The sequence below is a fragment of the Pterocles gutturalis genome, unplaced genomic scaffold (genome assembly GCF_000699245.1).
Source record: "Pterocles gutturalis isolate BGI_N339 unplaced genomic scaffold, ASM69924v1 scaffold30138, whole genome shotgun sequence".
Taxonomy (NCBI): domain Eukaryota; kingdom Metazoa; phylum Chordata; class Aves; order Pterocliformes; family Pteroclidae; genus Pterocles; species Pterocles gutturalis.
Genome location: NW_010126596.1, coordinates 409 through 20,666, shown reverse-complemented (window position 1 = coordinate 20,666; position 20,258 = coordinate 409).

Here is a 20,258-nt window from a genome sequence, read left to right as displayed (position 1 = left end):
TCCTGCCAACCCCACACTTTCACCTGGGCTCTTCACTGCAGTCTGCACACAGAGGAGCATAAACAAATGGAAATCCTTTCCTCCCTTGTAAGAGTGATGTTTTAAGACAGAGCCAGAGACATTACACCACCCTCCACTCAAAGCTGTAGAAGTGAAGGAGCCTTGCAGCATTCCCTGGGGATATGAGAAGAAAGCGTACCCCTTTTTGAGTTTTAACCTCCCACTTTCGCTGCAGTCAGTGGGCACAGGAACAGACCTTCCAGCTCATGAAAGAGCAGCTCCTTTAGACTGCAGGCCTACACTGGCATCTGATGCAGGCTACCTGCAGGCTCATAACAATGAGTGTGCTGGAGCCTGAAACACAGGTCTCTGCTGTTTTCTGAACCCACTTAAAAGAAGAAAATATCATGCCCCTCTGCATTTCAGACACGTGACTGCGGCATCTGCCAGAAATACTGCAAAGTTCACCTGACAAAGGTCAAAGCTTTGGTCACAGATTCTAAAGCATCCAGAGGCAGCAGAGACCTGTAACATAGCTACAGCGACTCTCTATTAACTAAGCATGCTAACATGAATAGCTATCGATTCTGTTTTGCAGCCTCTCCTCATAGAATCACAAAGGTTGGAAAAAACCTCAAGGATCATCAACTCCAACTGTCAACCAACACCACCTAACCCACTAACCCATGTCCCTAAGCACCACATCTACACGTTTCTTGAACCCCTCCAGGGATGGTGACTCCACCACTGCCCTGGGCAGCCTGTTCCAATGCCTGATCACTCTTTCAGTGAAGAAATTTTTTCTTCATGTAACTCAGCAGACAGGGTCTGCCTTCTGTACAAAAGGCTCAGGCAGTAGTTGCACTAACCAGATTAGGCAAAATGGCAAGTTATCAGACGGTGCACACTGGAAGTGCTGGGTGTTTTCTACCATTGCTCTCCTAGCACAGAAAGAGAGAGCAAAGGCGAGGCTATGTCGCCTAGGATTTTTTCATAACCCCAGAGAATCAATCAAGGTAACACCAGTCAATGCTAGCGGGCTGTGACAACTGTAAGTAGCTATTACAGGAAAAAGAATCCCCTTAGGAAGATCCGTTCATCCCTGCTAACAATCAGGAATACCATTTCCTGGCCAAGGGCATTTACTGGAGTCAACACTTAGGTTGTAATTTATAGGAAACTCCCTGTGTTCGGTACCCTTTGCTCATACTGTCCATTAAAAAAAAAAATCTGGTACTCTTCCTGCATCTTTATTGTGCAAAAGTTGGTTTTGTGGCCCTAGGGACATCTGGATTGCCAGTCTAAGACCACTGACCTGACCTGTCACTGCTACATGTACGAGCCAAACTCTCCAATACATCTTCAAGTGCAGTCAAAGAGACAAGTACAAGACGTTGCCCACTGCTAGAATGTATATTTGGCTTACAGGGAAGATTTGCTGAGTTACAAATCTGAGCTTCCACATGAGAGGCTGAATTTTGTTTTTGCCCTGGCATACGCATAGCCTAAGCACGAGCCCAGAAGTCACCCGAGACAATTCTCTATAGTTTTCAGAAATATTACTGTCCTAAGATCATTGCCAAGAGAGAGACGGTGCAAGCACTCCTTACTTCAAACTACCCTCTTTGCTGAGATTCATCTATCTTATAGTGGCCATACAGCTGGGTTGCTATAGCACCTCCCAAACAAGCTGCCTAAACATCCCAGCCTCCTGTTCTCTTCCCTGCAGGAGTTTACAGGAGTGTCACTTGTCACTTATTCTCAGCTACAAATCCTACCTGGTGATGAAGGAAGCTGTGTTGCTGAACAAGCTTCTTCCACATCACTTAGGGAAGTCTCATGGTCTTTGCCCTGAAGTACAAGATAGTCTGGCTATAAGGAGAAAGGACTGCAGGTCCACCCTTCCAAACCTGCTGTAGGACAACTTCTGGGCTACCTGTGACCCCTAATTCATCCACTGCAGGCAAGGCAACAAGTATTCCTCTGCCAGCCATAATGGTCAGTTTACCTGCTTGTTCCCCAGTAGCTCCTTAGTGCAGCCAGGGATTCAGGGCAGAGCAAGGCAGCACTCCTCCCATACTGCCCAAAGGCAGTCTGAAGAGGATAGGCCCTGCTAGCTGTTGGTGTGGTACACTTGGAGGAGGAAGGACTTTCTCTCCAAGGGACTTTTCCAAATTAAAGTAATGGCCCCAAGGAAACAAAGCAGGATGGTGATGACAGTAGCCACACAGAACCAAAAATAAAGGTTTTGCTCTGCAGTTGGAAGCTTTCTGATGAGTTTAACAGCTCTCGACAGTCTGAACATAGCTAGGCAACGGCAAGAATCAAGATTTCTCTACACTATGAAAACAGGCTCATTATGAGGCCTTTCTAAAGGGCCCTCCCACGACCAAAATATCCCACTGCATGGCCTTCCTCCTCCTCACAGGAATTCAGAGTGCACACACAGACGGCTCAAGGTGGAACTGAGGCTGTACAGCCATACCCTGCCAGATGTACCCTGCCTTCCCAGGGCAAGATAGACATTTTAGTAATGAAGCTTAAGTTTACACTTCTGTTCTGTGGCTTAGAGTAGTTATTCTGCATGCTAAGGTATCTGTTTTTTGCCCCACATAGCAAATTCAATTGTTACAGGAGTACCTTGGTTGTTACTGCTGGTATCAGCTGCAAGTCAGTGCCTGAAGAGATCTTGACACCTAAGGACACACCTGCTCCAGAGACAAGTAGCAGTGGGGTTTTACTCACTATGTAAGAGATCAAAACTGAAGATTTTGCTATTCCAGAACAAGTACTCATTTGCCCATAACAATTCAAGATAACTAGGAGGTTGATTGACTTAAAAGTCATCCATGCTGTTGTACAAGCTGGTTTTTGAGAGACTGGCATGAAGGTAGATAACTTCTGTCACAGATGCTTGAACCAACTACCGAGAAGTTCAACTGAATGTCACAAAGTGGCTCAGGCAGGCTCGGCAAGCCTCAGCAAAGTATTACCATCAAAACTCCTACCATTAATCATGTTGTAACCTCCTCTGTTAAGGTTAGAGGGTGTGCTTAAAGCCTTCCTGGGTAACTATTTAGCATCAACAGTCAGCACTGATTGTGCACATCATGAATCATACAGGAGGGAACTTCCTGAACAGCTAGAAAGCTGTTAAGTTTGAGCAAACAGTGTTAACCAGCCTGCCTAGTCTCAGACATCATTCTTCCTTCAAATACCACCTGCCACACAGGTCTACAGCTTCCACCTCAGCCCGAGGCTCTAGCAGCAATTTCAGTAAGGCAATACAGTATTAAAGCACTTCTACCTTGTTGGTAGCTGAACAAGGATAAGATGTTATGGTAGCTGCTTTTCCTACATTTATGTCTAGCAGAATAGTTTGTTTATACATTAAAAAGTTATCTAGCTCTTTTTCCTAAAGAAACCAAACCCAGCTCAAGTATGACTGAATAACATCTCTGGGCTTTGAAGCAACTAAGCTGTGTACTCAGTAGTGTTTCTGAAAGAGCTGAATTCAAAATGGAAAGGCTACCGCTAATGCCTTGGGATTGGAGGAGTGCAGAGGCTACCCTAGGACAAGATCCAAACACTACTTCGGATAAAGCTACCTAAATAACCAATCCACAAGATCTGTGCCTAATCAAATTAGAGTTCTTGGATGTCCTGTATATGTGTCCTGTTTCACCATTGAGATGCCAAACTTATCCACCACAGCCCATACATTTATCAAGCCTACCACTACTCCAGCACTTAATTCTGCAAGCAAAAAGGTGGGGGGAGATGAAGAAAAGTTTGTTGACAAAGAGGGGGAAGAGGAGCTTGCTGTTTTGGCTGCATAACAAAAAGATTCAATCTCTTATTTCAAGGTTGATTGGTAAGATTCAGCTGCCTGCTCAACCTATACCAGGTTTGATTTTGCACCTTCTTCAGCCTGCTAAAAGCCCAGACTCACTAGAGCCTTCCAGTAACAGCAGCTGGGGTAAAGACTTCCAGCCAGGTCTGCCCCCACCCCCATCTTTCCCAGGTAGATGCCAACCACGCAGCAACAGTCAGGTTCCTGTCCCCACTCCAACTAAGTTTTGCAGGGCATAAGCCATTTTAAGAGCTATAAAGCTACTTAAGCACCTTAAGCCAATCTAGGTTCTGTAGCAGCGACTTGATCTTCAAAGTCTTACCAGTTTACACACGAGTAAAGCCTTTCAGCACCTGATCCAAGGCCTTAAAACTGCATTAGGAAAGAAAGATGCCATGAAGCAACAGAACAGAAGCCTAAACACTAAGCAAGCCTTAAATCAGTGCATTCATGCTCCTATTTCCATGTTGTGCTCTCTCCCCTCCCTTTAACAGCAGATACCTCTTTCAGCCCTCAAGATTTGTTCGTGACATGAATAGAGCTGCACAGCTACAGCAGTGGCTTAATAGTAAGAGTACAGGCTTCTGCAGCGCTGTTAGTAATGGTCAGCAGACCGTGGATTAAGGGTTTAGGCATTTGCTGCCTTCTAGCAGAGTCCAACTCAACACCACCATATTAATCTCATTACTTCAGCCTCCCCCACATGCTTTCTCTGGACTAGCTCTCCCTGATGCAACAGCATTATTTAGTATAGTTGTCTGTATATAAATATCTTCTCCAGCATTTTCTTAAGACTAAATGATGCCTTCGCTTTCTCATATTAAAAAAAAAAAAAGCCAAACTTAGTTAGAATGATCAGTATTCTCCCAAGATGTATCACCCTGCAACACAAACTTCTCAGTGTTACAGTTAAAGATTACAGGGTTGCTAGTGTTGCTCTTTTCTTAAACCAAAGTTTTCTTAAACCTGCAGCATTTCAGACAGCTGATACATGTCCTAGCAAAGGTAGCAGTTCTCTCCTCTCCTCCTCCCAATCCAATTATAAACTCAGACTAATTTCCTCAGATCTCGTGAGTAATTCCATGCTCCAGCATATTTTGCTGCTAGATAAACTGATACCACAGTAAGCCTCTTAACCTGTTTGTATCAGACAGAAGTGTCTATATTTGCACAGGTTCTCCACTACCTTTTGAAGACATATGCTCCAGCACTTACAAGATTTTCATTAGGCAGAAATCCCTGACTTATGGCAAAGATTTGTGTCTCAGAGATCAAAACAGTCTGATTTGTCCACTCCAGCAATAGCAGGTGAAAAGCCTTTCCAACCTAGGGGAAGAGACCAAGCCAAAGGACACGGTAGCCAGCACCCCAGAACGAGCGATCAGGTAGGACACTGCATCAACTTTGGAGAACTCAGTCCAAAAACTCTGCAAACACAGGAGGACATTTTCAAGTGAGATTAACAGAGCTGAAACACTGTCAGTAGATTTCATAGGAACACACTGAGTTAGTTGACTTCAGCCGCTTATCCCAGTTATGCTGGCATTCTCTAGAGATTCTGATCCCTGCTAAGAGACTGAACCTGTCAAAAATGCTGGAGAAATAGTGCTGAGCTGCAGCCAGATGATAGTGGGGAAAGATAAAGAAGAAAAGGCTGCAGTACACAACAGGATTGTTTTAAAGTTTTAGTATGTAACCTTGCAATCTAATTAAAAGCTTTACTCCAGTGAGTTTGATTGGAGCAACTCCCAGCCTCCCTCAGAAAAGTCTGTTATTTTGCACTCTTAAAGCAAACCTCCGTCTTTCAACACTACGTCAGAGCTTCCATTTCTGAAGGGCAACTCCAGAAAAGCCCACCATTTCCACCATACTGAAGTTTTAAGAAAAAAGTAGATTTGACAACAGATATCTGAAAGGATAATAACAAAATATCTGTAATCTTAGCAATGCCTTAATAACACCAGCAAACACTCTTCAGTGCTTGAGGTACGCACTAGCTCCCACCACATAATTACCAAGTTTGTGTCTGGATTTGGTATAGCACAGAATCTGCACCATTTACTATCAAGGACAGAAGTACAAATTACAGAAGCAACCAAGCAGAGCACAACTTGATGCAAGCAATGGTGCTTAGCAAAAGTACTTCACAAAATCCATCCTTGGATATATTCAAAAGCCATCTGGACATGGTCCCAGGCAACTGGCTCTAGGTGGCCCTGCTTGAGCAGGATAGTTGGACCAGATGACCTCTGGAGGTCCCTTCCCACCTCTACCATTCTGTGATTAAGACTGTACAAAGTCACAAGATGCTCACCTGCAACCCTGGAGAGACTGTCCAGAACACAAGGAGTCCTGGTGCCCTGCCCCGAGGGAAGGCTGCGGCCAACCCTTCATCTTCTGAATTAGATTTGTATATACCTACCTGCTGACAAAATAAAGTTCAATTTTCTCCCATACTTTCTAAACTGAGGCATGGACAGAGACTTCACAGGAGACTTGGCACTTCCACACATCTCCCACGTACAGGAGTATTAGGACAGCTGACAAGCGAGGCAAGAGCATTTACAACAGTAGAGACTATTTTGATTTTAGTTAGGAGTCTGCAGGAAAAAGATAGCTGACCAATCCAGCTGGGCCAGATTCTGGGGGAAAAAAGTCCTGTATTTGCATAAAAGGGACTGACTTACATTTTGCTCACAAGATGACTCAATAAGCAACTTCTTGGGCTTGACACATGATTCCAGACCTTTAACACACAAAAAAGCTCTTGGCAAATATGTTTTAGAAAGCCATTCTCTTCCCCCTGACCCCACCCCTCCCCAGGAGGGAAGTGAATGTATGCCTCCGCAGTAGGAAGGGTTCACTCTTCTATACAAAGAAAAGCCTGAAGTAGACAAATTAGCTCTCACTGTCACTATGCTAAAGCTACCTTATAGCAGGAGCCTCTCCTCCTCTTACCCTTTAATCTATTGTCTAAACAGAGCCCAGGGAAACTAGGCTGAAGTTAAGTCTTTGAATTCTTTTCTCAGACTCCACAATTTATTCTTCACCCACTCTAGTGCAGCATCCTTTATTTCTACAGCAACTTTCCCTAGTGCTTGCTCTCAGGTTCTTCTGGCAAAGCTCCTCAATCCAGACAAAAGCTGGCACAAAAGCTTCCAAACTTGTGTCAGTTCAGCTAGAGATGTTAGCTTGCCCTTCAGAAGCACTGGGAGAGTCACTTCAGTGCTCAGGACATAGTAGTTATTAGCACTGTTGTACAAGTCACCCAGAAATGGTCAGAGTGCAGTAATCTGGAGGTGGGCTCCCACAAAGGACGCACACATGACACCAAATGGAGTGAAATTTGTTAGAAGCACTGCTAAATTTACCATCAGAAGACAACAATGTATGGAAAGCTCCATCTTGTCAAAACAGCCTTCTCCAGCAGAAGTGCACTGGTACAATAAACATGCAATCATTTATGCTCCAGAAATCTCAGGTCGTAAGAGCATGCTCCTGATCTGCCTTCCCCAACCAGTCAGATCTCACCTTCAGACTAGCAATGCTTTCTGCCACAAACCCTTCAGAGAACCAGCCTGTCCATTAAAAGCCAACGACAGACACGTAGCTCATCCATGCAGATGAGCCCATACTATTCATCTACATTTTTCACCCACTGCAGAACTTTGGTGTGCCTGCCTAAACTTAAGAAAGTAAGACCTAACACAGGAGTGCTAATGGCACACCAGCAGAGTACTCTTGTGCACCGATGCAGCAGTTCACTGTTACTGGGTATCTCTCATTTTAAAATACAGAACAAGTTGTGTTGTTTTCTCTACAGCATCAAACAAGACACATTACCTATTCCTTTACAGTCCAGCATTTTACCAACCACCCATCTAACCTAGTGGTGCTTGAAGTGTCCTATTCCAGACGGAGTTTGGCTGCTGCTTGCCCATACTGCTACACAGCATACCCAGTTGGGCAGCACCAATTCCTGCAGTGCTTCCAAACTGATTTGGAGCAATGGCTGTCACGAGCTAAGGGACCTTGAACTGCACGTGCCAAGCCTGCAAATTGGTCAAACTCATGAGGTGAGGCTTGAATATTTCTGCACCAGTCTTAATCTCATTTAAGAGGTAAGAGGGAAAATCCTGCAACTGTCCATGCAATGAACCAGGAGCAATTCAATAACAAATCAACTACACTGACCAGCTTCTTTCCTAATATCATGCAGATAATACATCTACCTTTAAAGTAGTATGACCACAGAAGTTCCCATTATATTAATAAGTACTCTGAGATTTTATCCGATTGATATGTCCTTGAATGACTTTTAATGCTGTTTGAGCTGAGTAAATCCTGTTAAGAGACATTTGCCCCATTCCAAGTCAGACTAGGACAGTAAATTAAATGAAACTGTTACTTTACAGAGATACTGCTGTCACACAAATCAACGGTCATAAAACACTAATCACTTCAAAAGCAAAGGAAGGCAAAGCAAAGGGTCAAGAAAGTTTGTTCAGAGATGACTCCCCACAAAGAGATAAAGCTTCCAAGAATTTTCAGGTTCTAGAAGAGCTTGAGCATACATACCCCCTTCCATCAGATCAGACTTTGGACAGGAGACATCACTTTTTGCCTCTGGGTGACATTATAGGAAATCTATATTTGCTTTTTTATAACCAACACAAGTTCAGATCAGAAAACTACTGGTCTCTCAAGATTTCCAAGCAACATTCATATATTTATGAATGATCTAGTTGTGTCCCAGTCCATTCCACACAAAGGTGAGTTTTCCTAAACATCAGCATGCTTGGATAAGCTGATCTCCAGGCTCCTCACTTATATTTCACAGCAAAGTAAGTAGAGCAAGCTAAACCATTTATTTTACTGAAGTATATGAGACTGGACAAAAATGGAAAGACACATCCAGATGAACACAAACTCGGGCAGACATTCTTCCCAATGCTGGTACAGCCAATGTGATGGAAACCACAGAGGAAGAAGTGAAGTGGGTTTGAAGGACATTTCTTGAAGGAAATTGAGTTTCAGCCTTAATAGTTGAGGGGGTGAGGAAAGAAGGGAGGGGGGTTTTGTTGGGTTTTTTGGTTGGTTTTACGTGGTTTGGCTTGCTTTGTTTGTGCTCTTGTTTTTTAAAGAAACACACCTCCACTGCTCTTAGGGAGCAGCTGGTCCAGAACAGCACTGTACTGTTTCTACAACTTGCCACCTCGCAGTATTTGACCTGGAATCAAACATCACTGCAAACCTGGAGAACAAAGTTTTGCACTGCTAAGTCAAGTCTAAGTTTAGGATCATTCCCTATTGCACATGTTAACCCATCACATACCCCTGCAAACGTCAAACAAAAAAATACATATATTTGTAGCCACTCTAAGTACTGGTCATGCTCCAGTCCAAGTTTAACGGTTCAGTTCTGTTTAACAGATTAGTCTGGTAAACTTTTCAACCTTTATGCTTAAGAATTGGTCTAGCTGATACCCAGCAGGTTACTGTTACATCAGTTTTGGCACATCATAGCTAGGCCATCAGCACAGAAACTGCTCAGAATAATTCAGAGCTTAAATAGCCATTAATAATGCAATTCACAATTTTTTCATTCTGCACTACCAGATAAAAGCTGGATCAGGATATTGAAGAGGGGAAGTCCAAGCACTGACTTGCATACTGCTCATTCCCAGATGTCAATCCCCAAGTGTGCACTTTAGCTAGACAGCTGTGATATGGCATTATTACTAAGGAGACATCACACCCCTCAGAAATACCGCTGTCACCACCCTGCATGAAGGGGAAACAAGACCTCTCTAGTGACATTGCTCATAGGCTGAGCAATATCCCAAGGACTTGTATTATCAACAACCTCCTCCCCACATCAAGAGAAATTCAATGTGGATTTAGCATCAAAGCCTTGGAACAGGCAGACTATGGAAGTTTAGTTATGTTACTTGATGCTTGCTTTGTCCTCAACTTCTCAGTTCTCCCTCTCCAAAAGCTTAAAAAGTTTTCTCAGCCCTTCTTGACCACACACAGAGGTCTTCCTTTGACTTCTGTATCCCTCTTCCCATTCCGTATTTTCCGAATGAAAAAAAGAAATTCTCCTCATTCACACTTTCTTAAAAGATATGTCTTGAATAGTAAAATGCCTTTCATTGGGGGTGGGAGGTAAGTACATGTCTGTGATTCACCAAGGCAAAGTTTGCTCTTGAACTGTAAACAAGAAAGAATGCTAGAATGGAATTAAAAACAGTTGTAAATTTATTCCAGCAAAGCTCTCTCTTTTGCTGTTTACTCCAAAAACATTCCCCTGCCACTGCAGGAAACACTCAACAGGTTGCTCTGCAGATTCCACTGACACTTGAGTTGCTTTCCTTCTTATACAATCTCCAGAAATCTTTCACACTAAAAAACCTGCTCAGTGACAGGCATACAAGCCAACCGAAACCATTCAGCTTCAGAGCATTAATTCCAGCAGTCTTCACTCGCTACTGTTTAGAAAATATGCAGAAACTAATTCTCCCTGCTCATTGCTGCTCTTTTCAACCACAGCATTCATGCACATCTGCAATCCACACAGAAAGGTGTCAAAGCAGGTTGCCTCAAATACTCTTTAAGGGTGGCACAAGTTTCCCAATTAAAGACTCAGACAGTGTCTGTGATTTGTCATAGAATGGTTTGGGTTGGAAGGGATCTTTAAAGGCCATCTAATCCAAACCCCCTGCAGTAAGCAGGGATATCTTCAACTAGATCACACTGCTCAGAGACCCATCCAACCTGACCTTGAACGTTTCCAGGGATGGGGCATCTGCCACCTCCCTGGGCAACCTGCTCCAGAGTTTCACCACCCTCATCATAAAGAGTTTCTTCCTTATATCTAGTCTGAATCTACCCTCTCTTAGCTTAAAACCATTACCCTTGTCCTATCACCACAGGGCCTACCGAAATATCTGTCCCCATCTTTCTTACAAGCCCCCTTTAACTATTGAAAGGCCACAATAAGGTCTCCCTGGAGCCTTCTCTTCTCCAGGCTGAACAACCCCAACTCTCTCAGCCTGTCCTCACAGAGGAGGTGCTCCAGCCCTCTGATCATTTTTGTGGCCCTCTCCTGGAGCTGCTCCAACAGGTCCATGTCTTTTGTGTACTGAGGACTCCAGAGCTGGATGCAGTACTGCAGGTGCAGTCTCATGAGAGCAGAGTAGAAGGGAAGAATCCCCTCCCTTGACCTGCTGGGCATGTTTGTTTTGATGCAGCCCAGGATATGGTTGGCTTTCTGGGCTGCAATCGCACGTTGCTGGGTCACGTTCAGCTTCTCATCAACCAAGACCCCCAAGTACTTCTTTTCAGGGCTTCTCACAATCCCTTCATCCCCAGCCTGTACCGATACCAGGGGTTGCCCTAACCCAGAACAATTTGCATGAACAAACTGTACACTTAATAGCGTCAACAACTTGCAGCTCAGAAGCTGGCATTTTAAGCAACACACCCAGAGAGGTGCATTAGGCAAAAGACTGATCTGCCATCCCAGCCATGCTCTCAGAGCACGGACGGCCTTTCCCACAGGACTGGTGGACTGTTAAAACCAAGTCTTCACAAACATGATTCATGTGGAAACATACTGAACAAGCACCTCCACAGACACTCGAGCAAAGCCACGAAACCCTTGCTTCTCTACAGGAGTGTTCTCTACTGTCTAACCGACCTAGCCAGCGGCAGCTTGTGCAGCACTACACATGGCAGCAGTCTCCTGCGACGTATGCAGCATCATTCCGGCGGTTGTTACATGCCTGTTGAGCTTCTGCTTTTTTCCTGCCTTGATGTGAAACACAACTAAACAAGTTTATATTGAATGGCAGCACTGGTTGCTGGAACTGAGTAATAAAGGATGCATTAGCAGTAGACATATTTTCCTAAACAAATTAACTGTTGGAGACAATGCAGTCCAAAACTGAATTCTGCCCCCAACACTAAATACTCAGGGTTTCCTCCAGAAAACAAAACCTGTAGTTGACTGAGTATTTACAAATTAGCATGAAGGGCAGAAAAGCAGGTCTTGTTCATCTCTACAAATCAAGAACTTATTAAAACAAGAGACATTCAGCCACTGTATTTTACTTTTCCAAAAAAGTTTCTAGTGTCTACACTCGTTCTGCTCAACTGAGTCAAGTGCTAACATGTTTTCTAGCAAGGCACTGAAGCCAGAAAGCACCATTATTTAGACTGATCTGCAGTCCCAGCAGAGCACCAAGATGAGTATAAAAAACCCAAGGAGCACTTTGCAAGACACAGGTCTCAATGCTGTACCTCAGCATTTGCCACAAGTGTGTTAAGAAATGCAAATCTATTTCAGAAAAGGCCAGTATTATAGACTGATTCCTGGAAACAGTTATTTAAATGGTAGCAGTGACTTTATTCCTTCCTTAGAGTCTTCAGCTGAGGTTTAAAGTGGGTGTCCAGAACACACCTTAACTGCATTTAAGGATTGATTTACTGGAGAAAACAACAGTAAAGCTTTAAAGTCTTCCCCTCCTTACAAATTACTGTACTTAAATCATACGAACATAGTAGCCAGCTAGAAGCTGCAGTAGAGTTTTTAGCACCTAAGCTACATAAATTAAAGGCCAACCTCTGTGGAGCACAGGATCCATCCCCCCAACATCCTTACCTTGGGTTTAGGGTGTGTGTCCCCAACCCAGTCTTGAGGCTGAGGTCCCCACACACCCAGGGGCACATGGCAATGCTCTGGATACAACGGATGGACCCATCTGGGGTGCATCCCTTGCTCAAGGGCCTGCACGCTACCTACTTGGGGCACTATAGCTGCGTGGCACCTGGAGAGCCTGCCTAGGCACCAGGCACAAAGGGCTGTCACTGCCCAGAGAACAAGAAGGTAAAACAAATACCTGCCAGGGAGGCCCCAGAGCAGTCCTAGGAGATGAGAAAGACAAGCACTCACCGCATGTCTATCCTTTTACTCAAAATCAAACTCTCACTAAAAAAAAAGTTTTGGAGCATAACGCTGCAAGTAGCTTGTTGAGGAGATGAAACACACAGCATGAACAGTGCTTTTAAGAACTCACGGCTCCAAGCAAAGCATGTTGCAGTAAAACAGCCTGATTTCCTTCTGCCAAAACAGTGACATCTGGCAACAGGAAAGTCAATATTTAAATAAGGTTCTTTCCCCACCCGGTGCACTAGGCTGGTACTACTCCCAATGTTCCTCATCCCTGAACGCAAGTCAGCTGCTCAGCAAGCCTCTTCAGGGACTGCCTGGAACAGATCTGAGTGGTGCTATGGAAACAGCATGCAGCAGTGTCTGATCCACTCACATGGACTGGAGCCAGTCTACATTCAGGCATAAAACTAAGCTTTGCAAACAGTAATCAAAGCGCTCAGCAGAGTCAGCAGGATAGTTAAGAACGATTGCTCTGGGGGCTTCTGCTCTGCCTTCAGCCTGTTTCTCGAGACCCCTCAGATGTAGGCAAAACACTTCTGAGCTGTGCTGAAGGGATTTGTCTTCTATAGAGCAATACAGCAGCTAGAGAGCAAGATACACTTCAGCCAGTGTAAACTGTGCCCGTTTCATACCCCAGACCCTTCTTTTGGGTTGGAAGTACTGGTTCCTACTTACAGGACAGCTTCTCTAAAGATGCTTATAGGCAAGTCCTTGTACAGCTCTGCTCCTGGGAGCCTGTGTGAGGAAAAGGAAGAGACATATCAGGACCCTAGGCTACTCTGCAGAGACAAAAGGGGACCAGAAGATGCAAGTTTAGAGAAAGGGCCTTCTTCAAAGGCAGCCCTTCCTGACAGCAGCTGCAGCTGCCCACTACTACACGAGGATTCCCAGGGACTGGACTGATGGAGAGCAATGAACATCAGACAGTGATGACCTGAATGGAAGCATCTCAGAGGTTCTTTTGAATTCTGCTATCCTGATCAAGTTAATAAAGATTTTCTAATGCCATGATGTGATACCTGTTTAGACAGAGAACAGTCAAAAAGAAAGGGATGAATAGGATGCTTTTTGCTCATCTTAGTACTCTTGGCAGTAGTTTAATTAAAGCACTTTAGAAAAAAAGTAAACAAAGCAAAACAGACAAGAGCAACAGCCCCAGTGCTCACAGCTGGAACATGCAGTTTTGCCATGATAAAGAGCAGCTAAAAAGCATTACTTAGCTTCTTTTTCAAGATTTTTGAGGTTTTTCTTCACAAACCAAAATCCACTGCCAAGCGTCAGCTCTAACCCTAGCAAAGCACAGGGGACACACCTGACTGAAAACATCGACTCCAGCCCAGGTTGCCTACCTTGGCAGATCTTTTCATCTATATTCCAGGCTTAGGGGGCTTTGATGAAACTCCATTCCCCTCTAGCTGCTAGAGAAGGGAAAGGAAAAAACCTGCTGTTCTGCCTCTGCTATCCTCTCCCACCACCCCCAGCAAGCTGCAGCTGCTCATCAGCCTCTTTGTTACCCCACGATCCTGTATTGCCATTGCTAGTGACAGGTTGTAAGCTTTGAACTGAGTTTACAAGGCCTCAGGACTAGAGGCTTGTCAGACCTGCATTGTCTGAACTCTTCTTGATTTGCCTGCAGCTTTTTTTTTACCTAGAGTATCTCAGAAAATAGAGACACAGGATGTGACAGTACAGGCTTGGTGTGATAAGGAAGAGGGCAGAGGGTTGACACTGGAGACTCCCACAGCTGTAAGAAAGTCATCAAACACCAATGGAGTTCTGCAGCTAGACAAAACTATTTTAGAGCTAACAAAGAGAGCAAAGAAATAATATCTAACATACATAAAAGGCACTCTATATAATAGATTCGGATGTAACATGGAGCTTGCAGAGCAATGAAAGAAAGAACAAATGTGTAAAAATACAAACATAACAGAGGGACCCCAATGGATCCCACAGTGAGGAAGAAGAAGCCATGAACATCCTATTCCTCCCAGCAAAGGAGTTACCATACTGACAACTCGCTGTAATACCCCTGCCACCACCAAAATGACACTACCAGCCTCAGTAGCTAGGGGAAGGATTAGAATATCACCAGGAAAAGGTACAAAAACTAAGTGAATACAACATTACCTTCATTATTACTAAGACTTTATCTGCATAAATAGTCTTCTCCTGTAATAAGATCTAAGCTAATAATCATTCTTGAACTAGATCATTAAAATTTCAATTACACTAACAACAAATTATTGGCTTTCTTTCGGCACACACACACACAAAGCATACTTCCTCTTTGCCTGTGAGGTTTTTAAGCATAGCACACATTTGTTTTGCTGCTAGTAGGCTACAAGCAGGAGAGGGGCAGTTCAGAAGCCTGTCACTCTGAACCATGTGTGGCACAGCATGTTCCTACAGACCTCAGTTCTGCAGAAAGTAATGAAGCACCCCAGGTTCGGCGAAGGCAGTATATACATTTGCTGGAGCACATTCCCCTGTCCGTGAGCATCCCAGGACACTTACTGTTCTGCTCTCACACTCTGCACCAGAGAAGTAAGCTTGTGAAACACAAAGATGCCTCTTTCAGTGACAGCACTCACACCACAACAGAAGCGCTGGTTTCTCACTAGACAGCACGAGCCTACACCTTTCTGTTCAGGAGCAAGTAATAGCACAATGAGCATTTTTCTGCACACCAGCACTTGCTGGCAGCCAGTATACTCTCCGCTACACTGCCCCTCCATCAAGGACAACTGCCTGCAGACTCATGCAGACTACTGCAACCACTTGTTGCTGCAATAGTAGAAAAACGCATACAGCTGTCTAAAACTCTGCCAGAGACAACCACTTTCATAGCAGCACAACCATATTCAACATCTTTACCCCAGCTCATGGTATCACTGCCAAAGCAAACACACAGCTATGTGTTCCTTCAGCTCCCTTAACCAGGGGTGGAAGAGTAGGAGGAAGAGGAGCAATAAGTGGTAGGAGTGACATTGAACCTTTAGGAGAGATCCAGATTTGAAAGTTATGAGTAGCTGGTCTGTTACTGCAAACCTTTTCAAAAGAGAAGGCTTGTGGTTGAAAGCCTACCCTCCAATACAAGGGTTTTGAATGAAGGCTCCCAATCGCTGTGACTAATACACACCCAACTACGAGGGACTTTGAAGATGCTCACTACCTTGAACAGAAGAGAAAGCTGTCCCTCTTAGAGTTTAAAATTGAAGCTGAGACAGAATGACAGTTTTGGCTGAAAAAGAGCACTCTGCTTTAGTGCTTAATCTGGCTTAATGCTTGCTTTCCCTTGCGGTCACCCTTTTGACATTTTTCTGCTTACTCATTGCAGGATATTAAAAGGACAAAGGTAAACACGTCCTTTCAAACATACAGCAAATCTCAAATCAGAAGTGCCCATATTACAAAGACCCCAGTGGAGGCAACAGTGGGGTCATCATCATCCTACCTGGAAATGAGCTTCTCAAAAACATGAAAAAACTCACACCCATCAGATGTCTCCTGCAGAAAGTTCAGCAACTGATATGGTTCTTTCCTTTTAAACTAATATTGGAGTTGCTTGTGTTTTTTTTCTTTGAAAGCTGGTCAAGAAAACATTGGCTTTCAAGAAGACTCCCTGTACTCTATCTGCTGCCATGGAAACACCACTTTTTAAAGAGATACCACTGGTATCCTTGCTTACCTGCAGTAATGTCCAGCACCCTCAGGAATCAGCAACCCACAAACAACTCACTGATTTTACATGGCAAATCTAGTCCCTTGACTTCACACAAGACTTCCCTGTACTGGCTGAGGGGCTCCCTCCCCATGAAAACCATCTGTCCTTCCTGTTAAAGGAACAGACAGTTGTGAAGGAAGAGGACAAAGCCTACCCAGCACCCCAGCCCTTACAACACTCAGGGCAGACAAAGCAGTTTTCAGGGTGCTCTCACCCAGCAGGATCAGTGCATGGCAGGAAACATTAGAAGCCCCACCACCCATTTCCCTTGCCACCTGACACCTCCCAGGACTATGCTGAGATCTAGCTCATGAAGCAGAGGCTGTTAGCCAAGGGTTACTGGATTTAGCTGTTGTAGAAGAGAAAAATATGCGTGTACAAGATAGACAGGAGCAAGAAGATGAACACAAATAAAATTCCCAAGGCAGACTAGTGCAGTATGTGGTTATTGCCAGCCCCTGCACATGGAAGGGGCCATGCTCAGAAGTCTCCAAGCACAGCTGAAAGCAGCTCAACAGCACCTGTGCCCAAGCCAGCCCTAGGAAAAGTGTTAACATATGGCAGCCAACTTCAGCCATAAAAATCAGCTGTTCCCACTTTACCCAAAAAGCACCCAGATCAAGCAGAGCAAGGCACTTGCCCAGTCTGTGCCAGCACAGTACTTAAACTGGAGCTGAGGTGCAGTGCTTTGTTTTGAGCCAGCAAGGTCAGACTGAGCCTCCGAGGCATCCCACTGCTCAGACGGGCATTTGCAGCAGGAGAAAGGGGAACCCAAAGGCTGTTTCACAGGACTTCAAAGTGCGGAAAACTGGAACAAACAGGACTTGCATCAGTTTCATGTCATTGGGATTTTAAAAGCCCCAAGCAGTTAGAGCTTGGCCTCGTTGAAGGATCAAAGGAAAAAGATCCCTAGCTAAGCTTTCACTACCCTGAAAAGTTTGAGAGCAGGCTTTACTCTGGCTGTGTGAAGGATTGTCTTGACTGCACGTGACAGTGCTGGTTATAGGGAACAGGGACAGAAGATCTATACATACCATAAGCAACAGACTCTGTCCACTGTTGGAGAGCCAGGCAGGCTCCCTCCTCCACCTCCTCCTGATGCGGATGTGAGCATGAATGAAGACTTCAAGTCACACTTCAATGCCCAAGCGTTGGAGAGGGCAGGAACAACTGACACCGCTCCAGCCTCCAGCTGCTCACCCCACACCCATACACAGGCAGATGCTTGTGCATCAGCTGCTCCGGTGTCCCTCCAACACAGTGCACTGATCTCGTGCATTTCAGTACCTCATTCATGCGGTGGCTGAGGGGGGAGGATAGCAATGCCATTAAATAACTCCCATAATGCCAACCCTGTCAAGCTGGGACCCTCAGCCTGAGTCAGAACAATGAGATTCCACCCCTGTCCCCGGAGAGGGTGCAAGAGAGAAGACTTGCTGCTGGTTCAAGGGACCTACTGATGTAACTGTTCTGCAACTTTTTTCCTCTTTCATCTTCAAGTCACTGCTACAGATGCTCAGTTCAGTGAAATCATTCTTCCTTTGCAGTTCTGACAACAGCTGTCCACTCTTATTTGCTTACAAGTGTTTGATTTCACAACAGCATGTTTAGACAAAAAAAAAAAAAATCTTACTGCAAGTACCTAGTGATAAAGAAAACAAATAAAGCAGTAGAAAAAGGTGCAGCTTTATGTGTTAGGACAATGGGGAAAATCTTGTCCTAACGCCAGCAACAAGTTCCTTCTGCACAAAAGGAACATTAAAGTCCATTTTGTCAGCCCCAGAAATGCAAGTCAAGGCTCTAGGAAAAGAAAGGCTCACATACTCTGTCAAGAAATCATGTGCAGTATTTTGGGACTCCTAAGTCGCACAAAGCCAGAAGATTTTGAAAGACACCAGGTCATGTAAGTGAAGAGCTGCTGAAACATAAGAGAAATCCCCTAAACACAACATTGGAGATGCAGTATTATTAGATAACTTTGTGCCATGCTGCACATCTTCACAAGGCTGCTCAGTGCACGGTCTCCTCATTCAGAGCACACCAGCACACCGCTTCTACTGCTGGGCTGGCTTCGTCCTTATTTTTCAGGTGGTGAACCATACCAGCACTAACAGTAACAGTGGCAACCCACAGAGATACTCTTTTTGCAAGAAAAACCAGAATCTCTGGACTGATAACTGCAGTTATTATCATTCACCAACTGAATCCACAGCAGAAGTCCAGATTTTTGTTCATGGCAACTTAACACAAAGAGATAGAACAAGGGACTCCTCATCTCAGGACAGTATTATATATCCATTTGGCTCGAGCCGACCCTACTGCTTTGGTGTTTGTAACCGCAGAACGAGAGACCCCAAGCACTCACAGCCCAAGTTTTCCAGAGAAGTTGGAGTGCACCGAGCACCATGTTGAGGCATACAGCCAGGCCAAACATCCCTCCACTGAAAACAAAGACACTCCAAGTGGAAAACTGCTCAGTGGCTCTCATGCTGCCAGTGGTAGGCTAGTAACAACTGTATAAGGACTGCTGCCATACCTGACCGCTCAAGAGAGAGGGAAGACTTAAACACGTTATACACCTGCATGATTTGCCTTGTCTAGCCTGGCCACAGTCTTGACTACAAACTAGATTTTCTTCCCACTTCCTAACTTCCGCTAGCTGAGAAAGCTGTCATCATAACAACAAAAAGTGCAACCTCCAACTCACACTTTTAAACAAATTAATTTCTGGTTAGAGGACACAATCCAAGATGTTTAAGCCAGCCCCAGAAACAGGACCTGGCAGGCTGGATTTTAGCAAAGTACGAAGTATGTGGCTTTGGCGAGTAATACCCTGTCATCAAGCACAAGTTCCAATGCTAGCACTCCAGTTTGCCAGGGAGATGGGTCTTTGAGGGCTAACTAGAAGGATATTAGAAGTCATTAACTGAACAGGCACAAGTGTGTTGGCTATTCTAGATTTTCCCCAGTGTACCTGCAGGTTTTCACCTCACCCAAAAGGGAAGACAGCATAATCATCTCCAAAAGGAAGGCAGAGGAGGAAGGTGTTGCACCACTTTTGCGCCATAACACTTACATCACACCAGATACACTATTCTGATACACAACCTGGGGTGCACCGCCCTCTTCATAAAAAGTGGTATTTATACAAAAAATTAGTTTAACAGCAAAACAAGCCTCTAAAAAGTGTCACTAGAACTTTTCAGGAGATCCCAGTATTTTACTGTCCTTTTCTATTTGGAGTTCTCCAAGACCCTACAGTTTCAGTAAAGGCATTTGCCTTTTAATAGGCTCAAATGCAAAGAAAAAACTTGATGACAAATACTGAAATCTGTGTTAACACTCCTGCAGTTGGAATTAAATAATTACACTGTTTTCTGGATGTAGAGTTCTGTTTGTCAGTCCCCAAGAACAGGATTTGGGGGGTTGTTTTCTTTTTATTTTTTTTTCTTCATTTTAAAATTTATATATCTTGAAGATAGACACAGGACTTCACAATGGTTGAAGGAATGTCCCTGAGGAAGTTCAGCCCCTCGACAGATTATCTCCCATTCCGGCAGAGATAACTTACCCTTTCCTCTAGATACACAGAAACTCCGAAGTCATTGCCCATTGTGCAAGTGTACTACAGCAGCCCCGAAACACTTAAACAAGCGCACTGACAGCTGAAGGTTGGCGCCTGAACCAGCTCACCTGGCAGAGCAGAGAGCTTGACCGTGCAG